The sequence below is a fragment of the Pleurodeles waltl genome, chromosome 5, assembly GCF_031143425.1.
Source record: "Pleurodeles waltl isolate 20211129_DDA chromosome 5, aPleWal1.hap1.20221129, whole genome shotgun sequence".
Lineage (NCBI taxonomy): Eukaryota > Metazoa > Chordata > Amphibia > Caudata > Salamandridae > Pleurodeles > Pleurodeles waltl.
Genome location: NC_090444.1, coordinates 519,142,470 through 519,161,862, shown reverse-complemented (window position 1 = coordinate 519,161,862; position 19,393 = coordinate 519,142,470). Strand labels below are relative to the sequence as shown.

Genomic DNA, 19,393 nt, shown 5'->3' with positions numbered 1-19,393 from the left:
GGCTACACTGAACACTGGGAAGTTTGGTATCAAACTTCTCAGAATAATAAACCCACACTGATTCCAGTGCTGGATTTATTAAAAAATGCACACAGAGGGCATCTTAGAGATGCCCCCGGTATTTTACCCAATCCTTCAGTGCAGGACTGATTGGTCTGTACTAGCCTGCCACTGAGATGAGTTTCTGACCTGATGGCGTGAAAGCCTTTGTGCTCTCTGAGGCCAGAAACAAAGCCTCCACTGGGTGGAGGTGCTTCACATCTCCCCCCTGCAGGAACTGTAACACCTAGCAGTGAGCCTGAAGGGCTCAGGCTCCATGTTACAATGCCCCAGGGCACCCCAGCTAGTGGAGATGCCCGCCCCCTGGACACAGCCCCACTTTTGGAGGAGTCACCAACCAGTCAGGACAGCCCCTAAGGTACCCTGAGCTGAGCTGACCCCTGCCTTTAGAAATCCTCCATCTTGGTTTTGGAGGATTCCCCCCTCCCTGAGGGTAGGGGGAATAGGGATGTGCCCCCCTTCCCACAGGAAGGAGGCACAAGGAGGGTGTAGCCACCCTCAAGGATAGTAGCCATTGGCTATTGCCCCCCAGACCTAAACACACTCCTAAATTCAGTATTTAGGGGCGGCCCTGAACCCAGCAAATCAGATTCCTGCAACCTGAAGAAAGAAGAAGGACTGCTGACCTGAAAGCCCGGCAGAGATGACAGAGACACCAACTGACTTGGCCCCAGCCCTACCGGCCTGTTTCCAGACTCAAAGACACACCCAGCGGAACCAGGGACCTCTGAGGACTCAAAGGACTGCCCTGCCCCTAAAGGACCAAGAAACTCCCAAGAACCGTTGCACTGTTCAAAAACTGCAATAACTTTGCAACTTTAAAGCAACTTTTAAAGAGACTACACTTCCCGCCAGAAGCGTGAGTCTTCACACTCTGCACCGATGCCCCCAGCTCGAGTCCAGGACAACCAACACCGCAGAGAGGACTCCCAAGTGACTCCAATGACATGGGCACCTTGAAACGACCCCCCTACACTCCCACAGCGACACCTGCAGAGAGGATCCAGAGGATCCCCCTGACCGCGACTGCCTGGTAACAAAGGAACCTGATGCCTGGACCAAGCACTGCACCCGCAGCCCCCAGCAAAGAGAGGAACCACCTAGCAGTGCAGGAGTGACCAGCAGGCGGCCCTCATCCTAGCTCAGTCGGTGGCTGGGCCGAGAAGTCCCCCTGTGTTCTGCCTGCATCGCCTAAAGTGACCTCTGGGTCCCTCCATTGCTGCCTATAACAAACCCGACGCCTACTTTGCCTACTGCATCCTGCTGCCCCTGTGCCGCTGAGGGTGTGTTTCGTGGGCTTGTGTGTGTCCCCCCAAGTGCTCTACAAACCCCCCCTGATCTGCTTCCCAAGGACGCAGGTACTTACATGTAAGCAGACTAGGACAGGAGCACCCCTGTTCTTCATAGGCGCCTATGTGCTTTGAGATCTGCACCTGACCAGCCCTGTGTTGCAGGTGCTGTGGCTTTGGGGTTGCTTTAAACTCTCAACAGTGGGCTGCCTATGCCCAGGAGACTGACTGTGAAAGTGCTTTACTTACCTGAGAAACCTAACCAAACTCACCTCCCCCAGGAACTATTGAGTTTTACACTTTGTCCTCTTAACTTTTAAAATAGCTTATTGCCATTTTAACCAGAACTGCGTGTACTGCTGTTTTAAATCAAAGTTCTCTACTTACCTGTATGAAGTACCTTGTATTTTATGTACTTACCTCAAATCTTGTAGTTCTAAAAATAAATTAAGAACAGATATTTTTCTATATAAAACCTTTTGGCCTGGAGTTAAGTCTTTTAGTGTGGTTCCTCATTTATTGTCTGTGTGTACAACAAATGCTTAACACTACCCTCTGATAAGCCTACTGCTCGACCACACTACCATAAAATAGAGCATTAGTATTATCTAATTTTGCCACTATCAACCTCTAAGGGGAACCCTTGGACTCTGTGCACACTATCTCTCACTTTGAGACAGTATATACAGAGCAAACTTCCTCCAGCACCGGTTTGGTAGGTTTCCCTAGGTGCCGGCTGAGCTCGAGGCCAAAATCCACAGCTATGCACTTTGTGAAAAAACACGTCAGATTTAAATTTAAAAATGTGATGTGTCCATGTTGTGTTTCCTGTTGCGGGCATTAGGCTTACCCATGCAAGTGAGGTACCATTTTTATCTGGAGACTTGGGGGAACACAGAATAGAAGAACAAGTGTTATTGCCTCTTTTCTTTCTCTACATTTTTACCTTCCAAATGTAAGGCAGTGTGTAAAAAAGAAGTCTATTTAAGAAATGTACTGTAATTCACATGCTAGTATGGGGACCGCGGAATTCAGAGATGTGCAAATAACCACTGCTTCTCAACACCTTATCTTGTGCCCATTTTGGAAATACAAAGGTTTCCTTGATACCTATTTTTCACTTTATATTTCAGCAAATGAACTGCTGTATACCTGGTATAGAATGAAAACCCATTGCAAGGTGCAGCTAATTTTTTGGCTCTGGGTACCTAGGGCTCTTGATGAACCCACAAGCCTTATATATCCCCACAACCAGAAAGGTCCAGCAGACGTAACTGTATCGTGCTTTCAAAAATCTGACATCGCAGGACAAAGTTACAGAGTAAAACGTGGAGAGAAATGGCTGTTTTTTTTTCACTTCAATTTCATTTTTTTTTTATTTTAACTGTTATTTTTCTGTAGGAAAACTTGGTAGGATCTACACAAATTTTGGCTACTTTTCAGAAATGTTTAGCGTTCCGGGATCCAGCATTGGTTTCACACCCATTTCTGTCACTAACTGGAAGTAGGCTAAGAGCACAAAAAATAGTAAAAATGGGTTTTGTCCCAGTAAAATGGCAAAATTGTGTTAAAAAATTTGTTTTTCTGATTTAAGCCTGCCTGTTCCTGAAAGCCTTTCTTGGTGCCATTTTCAGGGTAAAAACCACAAGCCTTCTTCTGCAGCCCTTTTTTCCCCATTTTTTTTTTTTTTCAACGAAATTTTTGCTGTATTTTGGCTAAATTCTTGATCTCCTTCAGGGGAACCCACAAACTCTGGGTACCTCTAGAATCCCTAGGATGTTGGAAAAAAAGGGATGCAAATTTGGTGTGGGTAGCTTAAGTGGACAAAACGTTATGAGGGCCTAAGCGCGAACTGCCCAAATAGCCAAAAAAAGGCCTGCCACCTGAGGGGGAAAAGGGGCTGGCAGCGAAAGGGTTAACAGCTCAACAGTTAACAGACTGGTTGGAGAAAATGAGTGGAGTAAAAATGGTTGTTTAAGGAGGAAAATCACTGAATCAGGCAAGATTAAATTAGATTTAAATTAAATGATTGATGGAACACTTGAATTAACTAGGATTGACTTATATAATGAGGATGAGTTACACTTCATGTGTAAAGATGTTACAAATAGTTCAGAATTGCCACATCAGAACTTGCAGGGCAATATGAAGTAGATATTGAGAAATCAAAACCATTGAAAAGGAATTACAGATTAAAATTTTATTCAAAAGACATTGAAAAAATGAGATTACCCGGAATGAAAATTCATATTAAGGAATTATTCCAAAGTATGCAAGCATTAGATAAATGGGGAGGCAGATGGGTAAAGAAAAGGGATCAGAAGAAAAGATTCTGCAAATTCTAACTCTGCTGACACACAGCAGATTGATAGTCTAGTAAAGATGTCCCCAATGAGAGGAATTACTGGAGGGAATTATGTTCATGCTCCTTAGAGCAGGAGTGCTATTTTGTCATTCACAAATGATTACCTGAGATTGAGAGAGAAGCCAGTGGAATGGTACCAGCAGACAGATAGGTGTGTGAAACTCGCAAAATGTCTGTGGGAGGATTTAATTAAATGTTAGAAATGGTAGCCTCAGCTGATATATGGGTTAAATGCAAAAGAAATGTTGACTGGCCAACAAGAGACCCGTACGAGACCCATTACAGGTGCTTCGTCTCCTGATGTAATGAAACGCTATTACAATGTGATTGAATTTTTGAAAACCAGAATTTCCCCTAAAAGCACTGACTGGCAAATAACAGATAGGATAGCACAGGAAGCAAAATAATCAAATAGATGCATATTATGAAAAGTTGTTACAGGTGTTTAAACATTACAGTGGCACAGAAACAATTGAACCTAAAGACATGATTCATTTTGTATTCAGATTTGTTGAAGGATTGAGACCGGACACTGACCACATGATTAAGAGTCATTTGATTTGCTGGCAAGCAAAAACAATTGATGAAGTATTACAGTTTGCTAAAAATTGTAGTGATGAGATTGAAATAAAGCAAAAAAAAATTGAAAGAAAAGGCAATGGTAATGGGGATTAAAGCAGTGCAATAAGGAACGCAAAGAATGTTTTCACAACAGGGGAACATGCAGGTGATTCAGAATCAGGGTCAGGCGAGAGGCAAAGGACATGGTGGTGTTGGAAATGAAAATCGTGTTGGTGTCGATTTGAATACTAATGTTAATTCAGGGGAGATGTAGACAATGAAAAAGATGTTACCTTTTTACGCTTGGGGGGTCCCGGGCATTGGAAACAGGAGTGTCCAATGATGGTGCAGGAAAGTGTTGTGCAGATTAATAAAAACAATCCTTTTCAAATATGAGAGGACCGAGAATGTGGAATCCTAACTTAAATGTCCAGAACATGAATAATCAAATACAGATTCCTCAGCAAATGCAAATTTCCCAACAGCAGATGCAGGTGCCATGTTTTCAGGTACCACAACAACAAATGCAGCCACAAATGCAAATGATGCCACAACAAATGTAGATACCTCAAGCTCCAATGGCACAGCAGCAGGTGATGGTTCCTCAACAGAAACGGGTCAAAGATTAAGTCAAAATAATCAGATGGTTCAACAATTCACTCTTTACAGTGAGGATAAATTGAGTGATGAATTAAGGAGTGACAGTTCAGATGAAGAAGATTGTGTTTTAGCAGCTTCATTAGAAGTGGATTAGAAGGGCCCTTATGTATATGGAACAGTAATGGGTCTTCAAGTCTCATTTTTGGTTGACACAGGAGCTACACATTCTACTGCCAGAACTGCATCAGTTCCCAATGTGCCACTTTCTTGGAAAACAGTACAGGTTGTAGTAGTAGCAAATCAATTCCTGACAAACCCAATGACTAAAGCGATTCCTGTTAGAATCAGTACCTTTGAAGATTTATACAACTTTGTAGTCTGTGACTCAAGTCCAGTTTCCCTTTTGGGAAGAGATCTGTTGTGCAAAACAAGATGTTTGATTACCTGTGCAAATGAAGTAATTAACATCCAGACAAACAGTGATGATGATGATGATGCATCATTCATACCAACTGACTAATTCAGTTAATGAAGAATCCACACTGATTACTTTTTTATTCGGCATTTACAGTACAAGACCTGCCAACTGACAGTTACTTTTAAAATTTGGGTTCTTTCTGGGAAAGATATTGCTCTAATTAAAGGAGTTGAACCAGTCAAAATCATAGTTAAACCTAATGCTGTTTTTCCAAAACCTCTACAATTTCATATGGCACCAGATGTAATTGAAGGCGTTACGCCTGTAATTGGAGATTTTGTTAAGCAGGAAGTTTTAAAAGAAGTACTGAGCAGCCCATGTAATTCGCCTAGTCTATGTTTGCAAAAACCAAGTGGGAAATTTCGCGCTGTTCAAGATTTGAGAAAAACGAATGAGACTGGTCAAATGTTGTCCAGTGGTACCCAATTCAGCAGTGATTTTGTTCCACATTCCATGTGATGCAGGTAGTGGACTTTTCACAAGCATTTGTCTCAGTGCCTCTACATGAGGATAGCCAATTTATTTTCCTTTTTAAATTCTGTAATCGGGTGTATTGCTGGTGCAGGATCCCACAAGGGTTTTCAGAATTTCCATCAATATTTATTCCGGTGTTGAAAAATAATTTGGAATCATTGGAAATGCCTTTCCAATCAAAATTAGTTCAGTACATTGATGATCTATTGGTTGCTTCAAAGACACAGGAAGAATGCAGGCATGATACTACTGCCTTATTGAATCATTAGGGTGGAAATGGTCATTAAGTGTCCCCAGCAAAATGACAGTGTTGTCAGAAAGAAGTAAAATACTTAGGACATCAAACAGAGAAAGGCGTAAGAAAGGTACCCAGATAAAGAGTTACAGCTATTTGGAAATGATCCCTCCTGGTACTCAAAAAGATGTCAGGAAGTTTTTGGGTATGGTGAGTTACTGTTGCAAATGGATTCCTACTTTTTCTGTTATTTCAAAGCCATTGCAGAGACAGACCTACAAAGACATTGCTGATCCTGTCCCCTTTGGTGAAGCTTGCATGAAAGCTTTTACTGAACTAAGAGAGAGTCTGTGCAGAGCACCATCTCTGGGAATGCCTCACTACACAAAACCATTTGTATTGTTTTGTCATGAACGCAAGTGTTGTGCAATTTCTGTCCCAACACAGGTACATGGTGGAGTAAACCATCCTATAGCATATTTTTCAGCTACTTTGGACCCTGTTGCTACAGCTTTGCCCGGCTGTTTAAAAAAAATGTGGCGGCGGTTGGATTGAATCTCACTCAGAGTGAGTGCATTGTGATGGGACATTCTTTAACTGTACTGGTCCCTCATTCAGTGGCGGTCTTGCTTATCAGGGCCACGACTCAGTACTTGACAAATGCCAGATTGACAAAATATGAATTGCTGATTTTAGGTTCACCAAATGTCACTTTAAAAAGATGCACTGTGCTTAAACCAGCAAACTTGTTTCCAGCAGACAATGTTGAAAATGAGAATGTAAAAGAAGTTGAACACGACTGCTTAAAGGTTACTGAAATGTGCATCATACCCAGACCTGATATTCAGGACACTCCGTTAGAGAAAAATGTTCAAATAATTTTTGTTGATGGTTCCTGTTTGAGACATAAGGCGGGAACCCTGAAATCTGGATATGCTGTGTGCACAATTTCTGGTGTACTCGGAGGTTCATGTCTTCAATAATTATTTCCTACACAGTGGCTGAATTGGTGGCTCTTACTAGAGCATGCTGTATTTCTGTACAATTTAAGACTACGATTTTACAGCAAGTCAGTTTGGATTTGGTTTTGTACACGACTTTGGCCAGTTAGGGTCCCAGAGATGGTTCATGACCACTCTGGCTCACCAATCATAAACAGTGATAGAATTCATGATTTGTTAAAAGCCCTCAACTACCTGAAAAGATTGCTGAAATTAAGTGCAGTGCTCATCAGAGAAAAAGCAATTTCATCTCCATGGGAAATTCCTATGCGGATTAGCTTGCTCATTTCTGTGCATTAAATTGTGTCACTTTTAAAGGAGGATGGAAAAATGCAGGCGCAATAAATGCTGATGAGACAAGTCAAAGTTACATGTTGATTAACACTTGGGAGGAGATGAAGAGACCCCAAGATGAGGTTCCAAAAGATGAAAAGAAAAGCTGGATAAAGTTAGGTTGCAATCAAAGAGTAATTGATTAAATCTGGGTTTCAAATGAAGGGCAGGTAGTTTTGCCAAACTGTCTACTGACGCAAATGGCAAGATACTACCATGGTCAAACACACGTTAGCAAAGATGCAATGATGCGAACATTTAAACAATTCTGGTTCAATCCAAAGTTTAAACAGGTTCCTGAAACAATCTGCCATAGCTGCATTACATGTCAACAAATGAAAGCGGGAAAGAGAACTATTGTTAATTTGAGTCACATTGGAAGGGCAGGTGTCCATTTAACAGACTGCAAATGGATTTAATTGAAATGCCTGTGTGTGGTGTTCTGAGATACGAGTTAGTGATTCTATATTTAGTCACTGGATTGAAGCCTGCCCCACACTTAGAAATGATAGCCTCACATTAGCAAAGCTGTTGCTTAAAGAGTTGATCCCACGTTTTGGTTTTCTGGCCTCTTTAGAATCAGACAGAGGAAGTCACTTCAATAACAAGGTGATTAAATTACTATGTACAGTTTTAAACACTGAGCAGAAGCTGGATTGCAGATACCGTCCTGAAGCTTCTGGATTAGTTGAACAAAGCTCGACTGGCAAAAATGTGTGCATCCATAAATCTGAAATGGCCTTATGCTTTGCCTTTGGTTCTGATGAACATGCGAAATACACCTGACAGAAAGACTGGAATCTCTCCCCACAAGATCCTGATAGGCAGAGCAATGGGACTGCCAGCCGTTCTTGCAAATAAGGATAACTTGGTGCTGGATTACTGCAAGGGTCTAGCTATGTGTTTCGCTCTTTTTTTCACCAGGTAGAAGCAACAGTCGTGCCACTATCCCAGGACCAGTGTCACAGTCATCAGGCCGGTGATTCGGTGGTGATCAAGACACGTGCAAAAGACTTGGTTGGAGCCTAGGGGGAAGGGGTCCTACCAGGTTATCCTAGTAACAACGACTGCTGTGAAGTGTGGTGCAGTTTCTAACTGAGTCCATGCAAGCCATACTTGCAAAGTGTCCTATCCTCTGGAAGAAGATCCAGTGCTGCTGAAAGCATTATCTGAAGAAATACAGTCTCAAGAAGAACAAGTGACAAAAACAGAGCAAGAGACTGCAAAAGTAAAGACAGTGCAAACTGGTGATTCAGGTACCCCTCTAAGAGTTGAAATAGAGGACAATTCGGATACTCATCTATCAGCAGAATCAGAATCTCATGTAGCAGGTGAGTCAAGTCTAAGGAGGACTCCCCAGGAGCAGACGATTGGGAAAAAGGGATAAAGCACATCATGTTTCCAGAAGAAGCCGAAAGTGGAGTTGAGGTGAATCAAAGTCATGCAGATTTGACTCCTCCTGAAGTGGCTAATGGTGCAGGTGAAGCAAGTCAAAGAAGTGCATATCAAAATACTGCTGAACCAAAAAGAATGCTATGTTCAGTTTTTCCATCATTGTCTAAAAAAACTATGAAAGGATATAAATGGCCTACTTTGCACACAGTTGAAAAAGTTCTTGATGTACTGTTAAGCATAAATGAGGAAGCAGAAACAAAAAAAGAACAGATTTGAGTGATGAAGAAACAAGTGGAGATTGAAGATCAAAAAGAAGGAGTTGCAAGTCAAAGATACAGAGGTCCTGAATGGGCATACCTCACAGCTGATGAATGGGAGCACAAGTTTATGTCCTTTTGTTTTGATCATGAAAATCCAGTTCTACATTTTGGAACTTGAAATCTATGTTCAACTAAGTTTTGAAATCACATTAGCAATTGAACAAGAGATACATTATACACAGGAAGTAATAATTAGCGATCAGCAGATTATAATCTACTAAGAGACATTAAACTGATTTTGAGAAAGCTGCTAAACCGATTTATGACAAAGTTCTGAAGAAGTCTGAAAGAGGCCGTAAACAATTGAAAAGAAAAATTAAGATTATTTTTGTCTGCATAGTTAAATCTATTTTTCTTTTTCTTTCACTTTTTGATTCTTAACCCCTTCGCTGCCAGGCCTTTTCCCCCTCAGGTGCCAAGCCTTTTTTTGGCTATTTGGGGCAGTTCACGCTTAGGACCTCATAACTTATTGTTCACATAAGCTACCCATGCCAAATTTGCGTCCTTTTTTTCCAACATCCTAGGGATTCTAGACTTTGTGGGTTCCCCAGAAGGAGGCCAGGAAATTAGCCAAAATACAGTGACAATTTAGTTATTTTTTTTTTTAAACTGGAAAAAGGGGCTGCAGAAGAAGGCTTGTGTTTTTTCCCCTGAAAATGGCATCAACAAAGGGTTTGCAGTGCTAAAATCACCAGCTTCCTAGCTTTCAGGAACAGGCAGACTTGAATCAGAAAACCCAATTTTTCAACACAATTTTGGCATTTTACTGGGACATACCCCATTTTTACGATTTTTTGTGCTTTCAGCCTCCTTCCAGTCAGTGACAGAAATGGGCATGAAACCAATGCTGGATCCCAGAAACCGCAACATTTCTGAAAAGTAGACAAAAATCTGAATTCAGCAAGGGGTAATTTATGTAGATCCTACAAGGGTTTCCTACGGAAAATAACAACTGAAAAAAACTAAATATTGAAATTGAGGTGAAAATATCTGCAATTTTCTCTACGTTTTACTCTGTAACTTTTTCCTGCAATGTCAGATTTTTGAACGCAATATACCGTTACGTCTGCTGGACTCTTCTGGTTGCGGGGATATATAGGGCTTGTAGGTTCATCAAGAACCCTAGGTACCCAGAGCCAATAAATGAGCTGCACCCTGCAGTGCATTTTCATTCTATACTGGGTATACAGCAATTCATTTGCTGAAATATAAAGAGTGAAAAACAGCTATCAAGAAAACCTTTGTATTTCCAAAAAGGGCACAAGATAAGGTGTTGAGGAGCAGTGGTTATTTGCACATCTCTGAATTCCGGGGTGACCATACTAGCATGTGAATTACAGGGCATTTCTCAAATAGATGTCTTTTTTACACACTCTCTTATATTTGGAAGGAAAAAATGTAGAGAAAGACAAGGGGCAATAACATTTGTTTTGCTAATCTATGTTCCCCCAAGTCTTCCAATAAAAATGATACCTCACTTGTGTGGGTAGGCCTAGCGCCCACAACAGGAAATGCCCCAAAACGCAACGTGGACACATCACATTTTTTGAAAAAAAACAGAGGTGTTTTTTGCAAAGTGCCTACCTGTAGATTTTGGCCTCTAGCTCAGCCGGCACCTAGGGAAACCTACCAAACCTGTGCATTTTTGAAAACTTAGAGACCTAGGGGAATCCAGGATGGGGTGACTTGTGGGGCTCTGACCAGGTTCTGTTACCCAGAATCCTTTGCAAAACTCAAAATTTGACAAAAAAAAACACATTTTCCTCACATTTCGGTGACAGAAAGTTCTGGAATCAGAGAGGAGCCTCAAATAACCTTCCGCATAGCGTTCCCCCAAGTCTCCCGATAAAAATGATACCTCATCTGTGTGGGTAGGCCTGGCGCCCGCGACAGGAAATGCCCCAAAACACAATGTGGACACATCACATTTTTTTAAAGAAAACAGAGGTGTTTTTTGCAAAGTGCCTACCTGTAGATTTTGGCCTCTAGCTCAGCCGGCACCTAGGGAAACCTACCAAACCTGTGCATGTTTGAAAACTAGAGACCTAGGGGAATCCAAGATGGGGTGACTTGTGGGGCTCTGACCAGGTTCTGTTACCCAGAATCCTTTGCAAACCTCAAAATTTGGCCAACAAAAAACACGTTTTCCTCACATTTCGGTGACAGAAAGTTCTGGAATCAGAGAGGAGCCTCAAATGTCCTTCCACCCAGCGTTTCCCCAAGTATCCCAATAAAAATGATACCTCACTTGTGTGGATAGGCCTGGCGCCCGCGACCGAATATGCCCCAAAACACAACGTGGACACATCAAATTTTTTTAAAGAAAACAGAGGTGTTTTTTGCAAAGTGCCTACCTGTAGATTTTGGCCTCTAGCTCAGCCGGCACCTAGGGAAACCTACCAAACCTGTGCATTTTTGAAAACTAGAGACCCAGGGGAATCCAAGATGGGGTGACTTGTGGGGCTCTGACCAGGTTCTGTTACCCAGAATCCTTTGCAAACCTCAAAATTTGGCTAAAAAAAACACGTTTTCCTCAGATTTCGGTGACAGAAATTTCTGGAATCTGAGAGGAGCCACACATTTCCTTCCACCCAGCGTTCCCCAAAGTCTCCCGAGAAAAATGATACCTCACTTGTGTGGGTAGGCTTAGCGCCCGCAACAGGAAATGGCCCAAAACACAACGTGGACACATCCAATTTTTTCATAGAAAACAGTGCCTACCTGTGGATTTCGGCCTCTAGCTCAGCCGGCCCCGGGGGGGGGGCAGAAATGGCCTAAAATTAATTTGTCCCTCCCCCCCAACTGCTACCCTTGCCTACGGGGTCGCTCCCCCTGCGTGACATTGGCACCAAAAAAAAAACTAGTGGTTTCTGCCCCTTTGGGGGCAGATTGACCTAAAATCGGCCAATCTGCCCCGGTCTAAATACAATTTGCCCCCCAGCGGAGCGACCCTTGCCTAATGGGTTGCTCCCCATCTCTAAAAAAAAAATAAAAAAAAAAAAATAAAGCCTAGTGGTTTCTGCCCCTTTGGGGGCAGATTGACCTAAAATCTGCCAATCTGCCCCCAAGGGGGGCAGAAATGGTCTAAATACAATTTGCCCCCCAGGGGAGCGACCCTTGCCTAATGGGTCGCTCCCCATCTCTAAAAAAACAAAAAATTTGCCCTGGCGCCTAGAGGTTTCTGCCCCCCATGGGGGGCAGAAATGGCCTAAAATAAATTTGCCCCCCAGGGGAACGACCCTTGCCTACGTGAAAAAAAAAAACCCAAAAAAACCAACTCCCTGGTCTCTAGTGGTTTCTACTGGCCTAAAATAAATTTGGCCTACACTAACATTTGGAACTGCCTATGCATATAGGAATAACCTTACATGTACATTTTCACCGGTTGAGAAAAGTCTTTCCTGGACCAGACTGATGATAGCAGAAAGGCAATGAAAGAGAAAATGGAGAAGGGTTTAGTGAAACACACTTACAAGAATGACTATGCATATAGTGTAACTGATACACGAGGGAAGCTTGCTTTAGACTACCAACATGTAAGAAAGCTTTGTATACACAGACCACAGTCCAGAACGGATACTACGTTTGTGGAAACGAGTGAATGCAGACATGTACTTCTATTCAAGAATTCATGGGACTTTATGCTGAATGGAAAAGATCCTATGATTCCTGGGGTTTATCACATCTGTGGAAGAAATGCTTATTATCGTCTCCCTAGGGGATGGTCTGGGACTTGCTACTTGGGAGCAGTTTTTTCTAAAATATATCATATTGACAATATAGATGAAACACGTGAGAACTTGAGACCAACATCAAAAAGAGCAAGTTATTGGGAAATAGTAGGGGATATATTTGGAACAATTATTCCTTCTGTAGAAATTGTTCTGAATGACATGAAAATAAGAAAGATGTCTACCATTGTAGATAAAATGCTAACAGAGTTTTCTGGAACAATTATATTGATGGATACTGAAATGGTTCGATGGTTCTCCAGATCTGTCTTGTGTTATACATCCTTTTAGCAAAAGAGGGTGGAGTCTGCCAGATGCTGAAAGCGAAATACTGTTACAAATTTATCCCTGATAACAGTAAAGGAACTAGACATTTCATTAAGACCTTGACAGGTCCCACGGGGCATGATAAATGGATTGGGAGGAAACAAATGGGTGAGTCTCTTAAGGAATCCACTAACAATAGGAGACCTAAAAATGGAAGGTTGGTCTGGCAATCTAAGAAAGGCTGAGCTAGCCGATAAATAACCTTTAAGGGTGCCCAAAGCAGAGCCCTGCTGGGCTAAGGAAAGGATGAACAAAAGAACCTCAGAGAGAGGTGCAGAAAGGGATCAACAGATGTGTTGGAAAACCATGCCACAAATGTATGCCAACAGGCATATGAATTTTTGGTGGAGAGACGTCTGGCTGTCAAGATAACATCACAGACTTCAGGCAGAAGGTCAAAAACTGTCCTCCCGAAGAGGCAGTCTGACTGGAGGATCTGTGACCCTGCTCAGTAGCTCTGGATATCATACTCTCCGTGCCCAATCCGGAGCCACAAGGATTACTTGGGCCCGGTCGTTCTTGATCTTCTTCAGAACTCTGGACAGAAGTGGTACTGGCATAAAGGAGGCCTGAGTTCCACTTGAGACAAAAAGCATTGCAGAATGAGTGCCGTCCAGGAAACTCCAATGTGCAAACTAGCTCACATTGCGCATTCTCTGCAGAGGCGAACAGATCTGCCCAAGGCTGTCCCCACTGCTGAAAGAGACCTTGCGCCACCTCAGGATAGAGATGCCGTTCGTGATCGACTATGCATCGATGGCTGAGTTTGTCAGCTCTGGCGTTCAGAGAGCCTACCAGATGTTGAACCGCAAGGATAATGCCCTGATGTGCCAGCCACGTCCAGAGACACAGAGCCTCTTGACAAAGGGTCCAGGTTCCCACTCCGCCCTGCTTGTTGCAGTACCACATGGCGGTAGTGTTGTCCGTGAACACCTCTACCACTTTTCCTTTGAGAGAGGGAAGGAAGGCTTTCAATGCAAGCCTGATGGCCCAGAGCTCCGAAAGATTGATGAGGAGTCCAAACTCCGCCAGAGACCAGACACCACTGATCTCCAACTCTCCCATGTGGCCACCCCATCCCGGAGTGACATGTCTGTTACTACTGTAAGATCTGGTTGGGGAAGGGAGAGGGATCTGCCGTGGACCCAATTTTGAATCCAAAGCCACCACTGCAGGTCTTTTGCAGTCCCCTCTGAGATCTGGAGCATGTTGGAGAGATTCCCCTGGTGCTGCACCCACTAGAACATCAAGTCTCACCTTCAGAGCCCGCATATGCCAACTGGCATGTGTCACCAGCAGGATGCAGGATGCCATGATGCCCAGCAGCCTCAGAGTCATTCTCACTGAAACCGAGGATAGAAGCTGAAACATCGGAATCATAGCCTGAATATCCTGGACTTGCTTTTTGGGAGGATATGCCCAAAACTGTACAATGTCCAGAACAGATCCGCTAAAGGGGAGCGTCTGAGAGGGAGATAGTTGTGTGACTTCGGCATGTTTATAGTGAACCCCAGCGTGTGCAGAATGATTGCCATAGTCTGAAGGTGGGAGACGACTCTAGGGCATGTTTGCCTTTAACAGGCAATTGCCGAGGTAGGGGAAGACTGAAACCCCTAACCTGCGCAGATGAGCTGCAATCACTGCCATCACTTTCGTGAACAACCAAGGGGCGATGGTAAGGCCAAAGGGGGACATGGTAAACTGAAAGTGCTTGTGACCTACCACGAATCACAAGTAGTATCTGTGGGCAGGCAAGACAGGTATATGAAAGTAAGCGTCCTGCAAGTCCAACACTACCATCCAGTCTCCTGGGTAGACAGGACCTGAGCCAGAGTGAGCATTTTGAACTTCTCCCTCTTGAGGAAGAAATTGAGGGCCTGAAGTTCTAGAATAGGACATAAGCCCTTGTGCTTTTTTGGCACCAGAAAGTAGCAGAAATAACAACCATAACCTACTTCTAACTCAGGGACCCTTTCTATGGCTCTCTTGGCCAAGAAAGCTGTGATTTCCTCGCTGGAGAAGTGCCAGATGATCCTCCAGTAAGCGTACATAGGATGGAAGCATGGCATGAGGGGCAGTCTCGAAGGGGAGGGACTAGCCCCTTTGGACGATCTGCAAAACCTACCTGTCTGTTGTGATGGATTCCCAGTGGGGCAGGTGATGCCGGATCCTTCCTCCAATTGGTCTGAAATGTGGGAACAGACTAAGGTTTGGAGGCTGCAGCAGGGGTGGGGGTGAACTGAGGAGACCTCTGGTTCCCTGTCCCACAGGTCTGTGGGATTCCGCGTCCCCGGCCACCCATGGGCTGAGTAGTGGCAGTGGCAGGATGGCTGGGAAACGGACGCAAAAGGGAGCTCCCTCCATGGCTACGAAAGGGGCTAAAGGTGGACTGTTGGGGGTGAGGGGCAGCCAAAAGACCAAAGTACTGAGTCTGCCTTGACTCTGAAGAGACAGGTGCTATCAAAGAGCATGTCCATGAGAGTTCGTTGGACATCCCCCAAAAACCAGATGTCCTCAACCAGGCGTGGCGCCTCAAGGCCACCGTCAACGCAACTGCTTTACCCAGAGAGTCGGTCATGTCCAACCCACAGCAAATACTGAACTTCGCTGTGTCTCTCCCATCAGCAACAGCTTGAGAGATAATAGCCCGGGCCTCCTTTAGGATCTGCAGCAAGACCTGGGAGACCGTATCCCCCAATGAATTGGTACAGGGGTCCAAAAGGCATGCAGTGTTAACTGACCACAGCGCCAGACTAGAGGAAGAAAATAGCTTCTTTCCAATTCCCAATCCGAGGGAGCGGAGGGAAATGTGCTAGAAGAGTAAGCCTGAATGGCAGGGCTTTCAGGTGTGAGGTGTTGCACAGGAATTTAGGAGCGGGCCGATGGCAGCGGGCAATTGTCCTGTTCACAGGCGCCCATGTGCTGGGTCTGGACCAACTACCCAGAAGGACATCAGTGAGGGCTTCACTGAATAGGAGTAGGGGCTCCCAAGTGGAAGCCCCAAGCTGAAAACCTCTGTTAGGAGGTTAGTCCTAACTGCCACAGTGGGCAGCTTGAGGCCAAGGACCTCAGCTGAGGTAAATAAGCACCATTGAATAAGAGGTCTCCTCTACCGTAGCCACACTAGGAGAAAGCATGCCAGCATCTGGAGAAGTATCCAGACCACTGGTCTAGCCCAATTCCTGTGCCCAGTCCATGTTAGGGTCATCCAGCTGGTAATTCATAAGGGTCCAGCGACCCTTCTAATCCTTCCACATATTCATAACCATAGGCAAAAGAGTCTGAATCCGACCTGGGGTGAGTAGACCCCATCAAAGTTGGAAGCGGCGTTGGCTGACGCCCTTCCGGCTCCGGGTCGCCTGAGATTAGGATTGGGTCAACGAAGATCGTAGGCCCAACCGACATCAAGAGCGTTGATGACTTAGCCAGCGCTGGGGAAGGTTGTGATGGTACAACTGGTGTCGGCACTGATCCGTTATTGGATCCAGAAGGGCACTCGGAGCCCGAGGCTAAAGCCGCCAGCACGGAAACCGAAGGACCCCCAGCCCCCAAAGGCACAGCAGGGGGGGGTCGGACTGTACAGATATGAGATGCATGGGCTCATAGAACTCTTATTTGGCCAGGAGTGGCTCCCGGAAACTCAGGGAGGGATGGAGCTGACCCAGAAGTAGGCTCGGCAGATGGAGGCCTGGAGCGTTGATGCTCATCCTGCATCGCATCAGCCAAGTGACAGGGTGAAGTCAAAGAATGCCTAGCCTTCTTCGACCTCTCCTTATCTGAGTTACCTGAAGACTTGAAGGACAATGAGTGTTGGTGACTCAGCAAGCAGTCTCAAGACTTTCCCGTCGAACGAAACCGGGAGTGTCGCAGAGCTGAGCGCTGGGGGCGACATGAGCTTTAGGGAAAGCTCCCTCAAAGCCTTCGGGTGGACAGCCCAGCACTCGGAGCACGACTTCGGGTCTTGGTTGCGCTCCAAACACCACAAACAGATCTGGTGCGGATCCGTCACGGACATCATGCGGTGCATGGTTTTAACCCTGTCTTTAGGGACATCCTTGACGCATCATAAATCACCAAAAACCACAACAAAAGTGTTTTAAATTTGATCAGAAAACAACCAGGGAAGCTCTCTCCGGATCAGCACGTGGCACGTGAAAAGAACTGATGTCATTGTGCCGAGGCTGCACCTTTGTATGATCCCGACATCATGACCGCAACCACGACGCCAACGACAGATGCAGAGTCAACTGACGCCACCTGGCGGCACGCAACGGTAGTGCTCAAAGAAAAATCTCCAGATCCAGTCTAACCCCTGGAGGAAATTCTAAGGTGAGGAATCTGCAGGTAGAAGTCTCTCTATCAGGCGGATTTTACAAATTGTGCAGATTCATACAAAGACATAGGATAAAACTCTGAAACCTGGAGAAAACCAAGAAATAATAGACATCTTAGACAAACTAAATTGTGAACTGTATTATTAGTATTAATACAAGTATTAATGTATATTTATTTTGTCCTTATAGCCGTCAGAGGAGGGATTGTTACAGAGCAAACATTATTAATAAAAATTAATCACTAAAAGGTAGTGCGAAATAACGTGTATTTAAAGGCCTAACTGAAAAACGTCTTTTAGAAAAATAAACATGCACTTTTAATATGACTGATATGGTGAACACCATAAAACCATAAACAACATTCATTGTATGAAATAATATCTATTGAAAACATATTTTGACTAGTCATAATTATATGTACTGACAAAAGAGAATTGTTAATGAATTTTAAAATTAATGTTTGAAATTATTACTAAAATGTTTTATTTTCTTCATGTTAGTGAAAAGGCCCATGTTTTAGTAATTTTTCAGAAACACAATGTTTAAATGTGCGCTAAATTTACAAAATAATATTGCTTCAAAAATCCAGTGTGTGACTTGCATTTTTCTGTTTTGTGCTCATGTTTAATTTTGTGTATTTCCTTGAGTTAGTAGTTGTCTCCTCCATTCCAGGGTGACCTTCAGTGCCTGCTCTTCCTCTGTACTCACCACCCGCCCTGCCCACCACCATGGCACCCAGGAAATTCTTCGTTGGCGGAAACTGGAAGATGAACGGTGACAAGAAGAGCCTAGGGGAGCTGATCTACACGCTCAACAGGGGGAAACTGCATGCAGACACAGAGGTGGTTTGTGGTGTGCCTTCCATCTACATTGACTTTGCCCGCCAGAAGCTCGATGCCAAGAATGGGGTTGCGGCCCAGAACTGCTACAAAGTGGCAAAGGGAGCCTTCACTGGGGAGATCAGCCCGGCTATGATTAAGGACTGTGGTGCACACTGGGTGATATTGGGCCACTCTGAGAGAAGACATGTCTTCGGAGAGTCCGATGAACTCATAGGACAGAAAGTTGCCCACGCCCTCTCTGAAGGCCTGGGTGTCATTGCTTGCATCGGGGAGAAGCTGGATGAGCGAGAAGCTGGTATCACAGAGAAGGTGGTGTTTGAGCAGACCAAGTTCATTGCAGATAACGTGAAGGACTGGAGCAAAGTGGTGCTGGCCTACGAGCCTGTCTGGGCTATTGGAACTGGCAAAACTGCAACCCCACAGCAGGCCCAGGAGGTCCATCTGAAACTGCGGGCCTGGCTCAAAACCCACGTGTCGGAGGAAGTCGCCAACAGCACACGCATCATCTACGGAGGATCCGTCACTGGAGGCACCTGCAAAGAACTTGCTTCCCAGCCTGACCTGGAAGGTTTCCTGGTGGGAGGCTCTTCCCTCAAGCCAGAGTTTATTGACATCATCAATGCAAAGCAGTGAGCAAACTGCCCCTCCCCTGGCTGATGGCTGAACTGAGGCGCGCACATCCACATCGTCTTGGCAAAGGCTGGTGTCGCTCACGGACTGACCTTACAATCCAGAACGATTGCGGAAAATTAAATATTTAAGTGTTTACTGTGTCACTGTCTGCACTGAGTTGCCATTTTAGTCCAGGATGTTTACGAACGAAAGTCTTCCTGCCTTTGAGCATTGTACTAGTCTGTATGCGTGCTACTTGTGTTTATTTCACTCTCCTGGCGACATCGGGGATTCCAACAAACACTGAATTTATCTTCCATGCACTTTCTCCAGATCATGAGTGCTGGACTCTCCCCGAGCTACTGTGGTCCTGCCCCACATTAAGTGGGGTTCAGTCCTCAGATTACAGGGAAGTGTGTGGGACCTGTACTGTCAC

At 44.5% G+C, this 19,393-nt stretch overlaps 1 protein-coding gene and 1 pseudogene across 3 annotated transcripts in view; one reads left to right on the top strand and one right to left on the bottom strand.

Annotated features, from left to right (window-relative positions):
• The window catches only part of CFAP61 (cilia and flagella associated protein 61), a 1,725,308-nt gene that overhangs the window by 418,248 nt on the left and 1,287,667 nt on the right, over positions 1-19,393 (bottom strand). The gene's annotated exons all lie outside the window — the stretch shown is intronic.
• Positions 18,215-18,996, top strand: LOC138295801 (triosephosphate isomerase pseudogene; annotated as a pseudogene).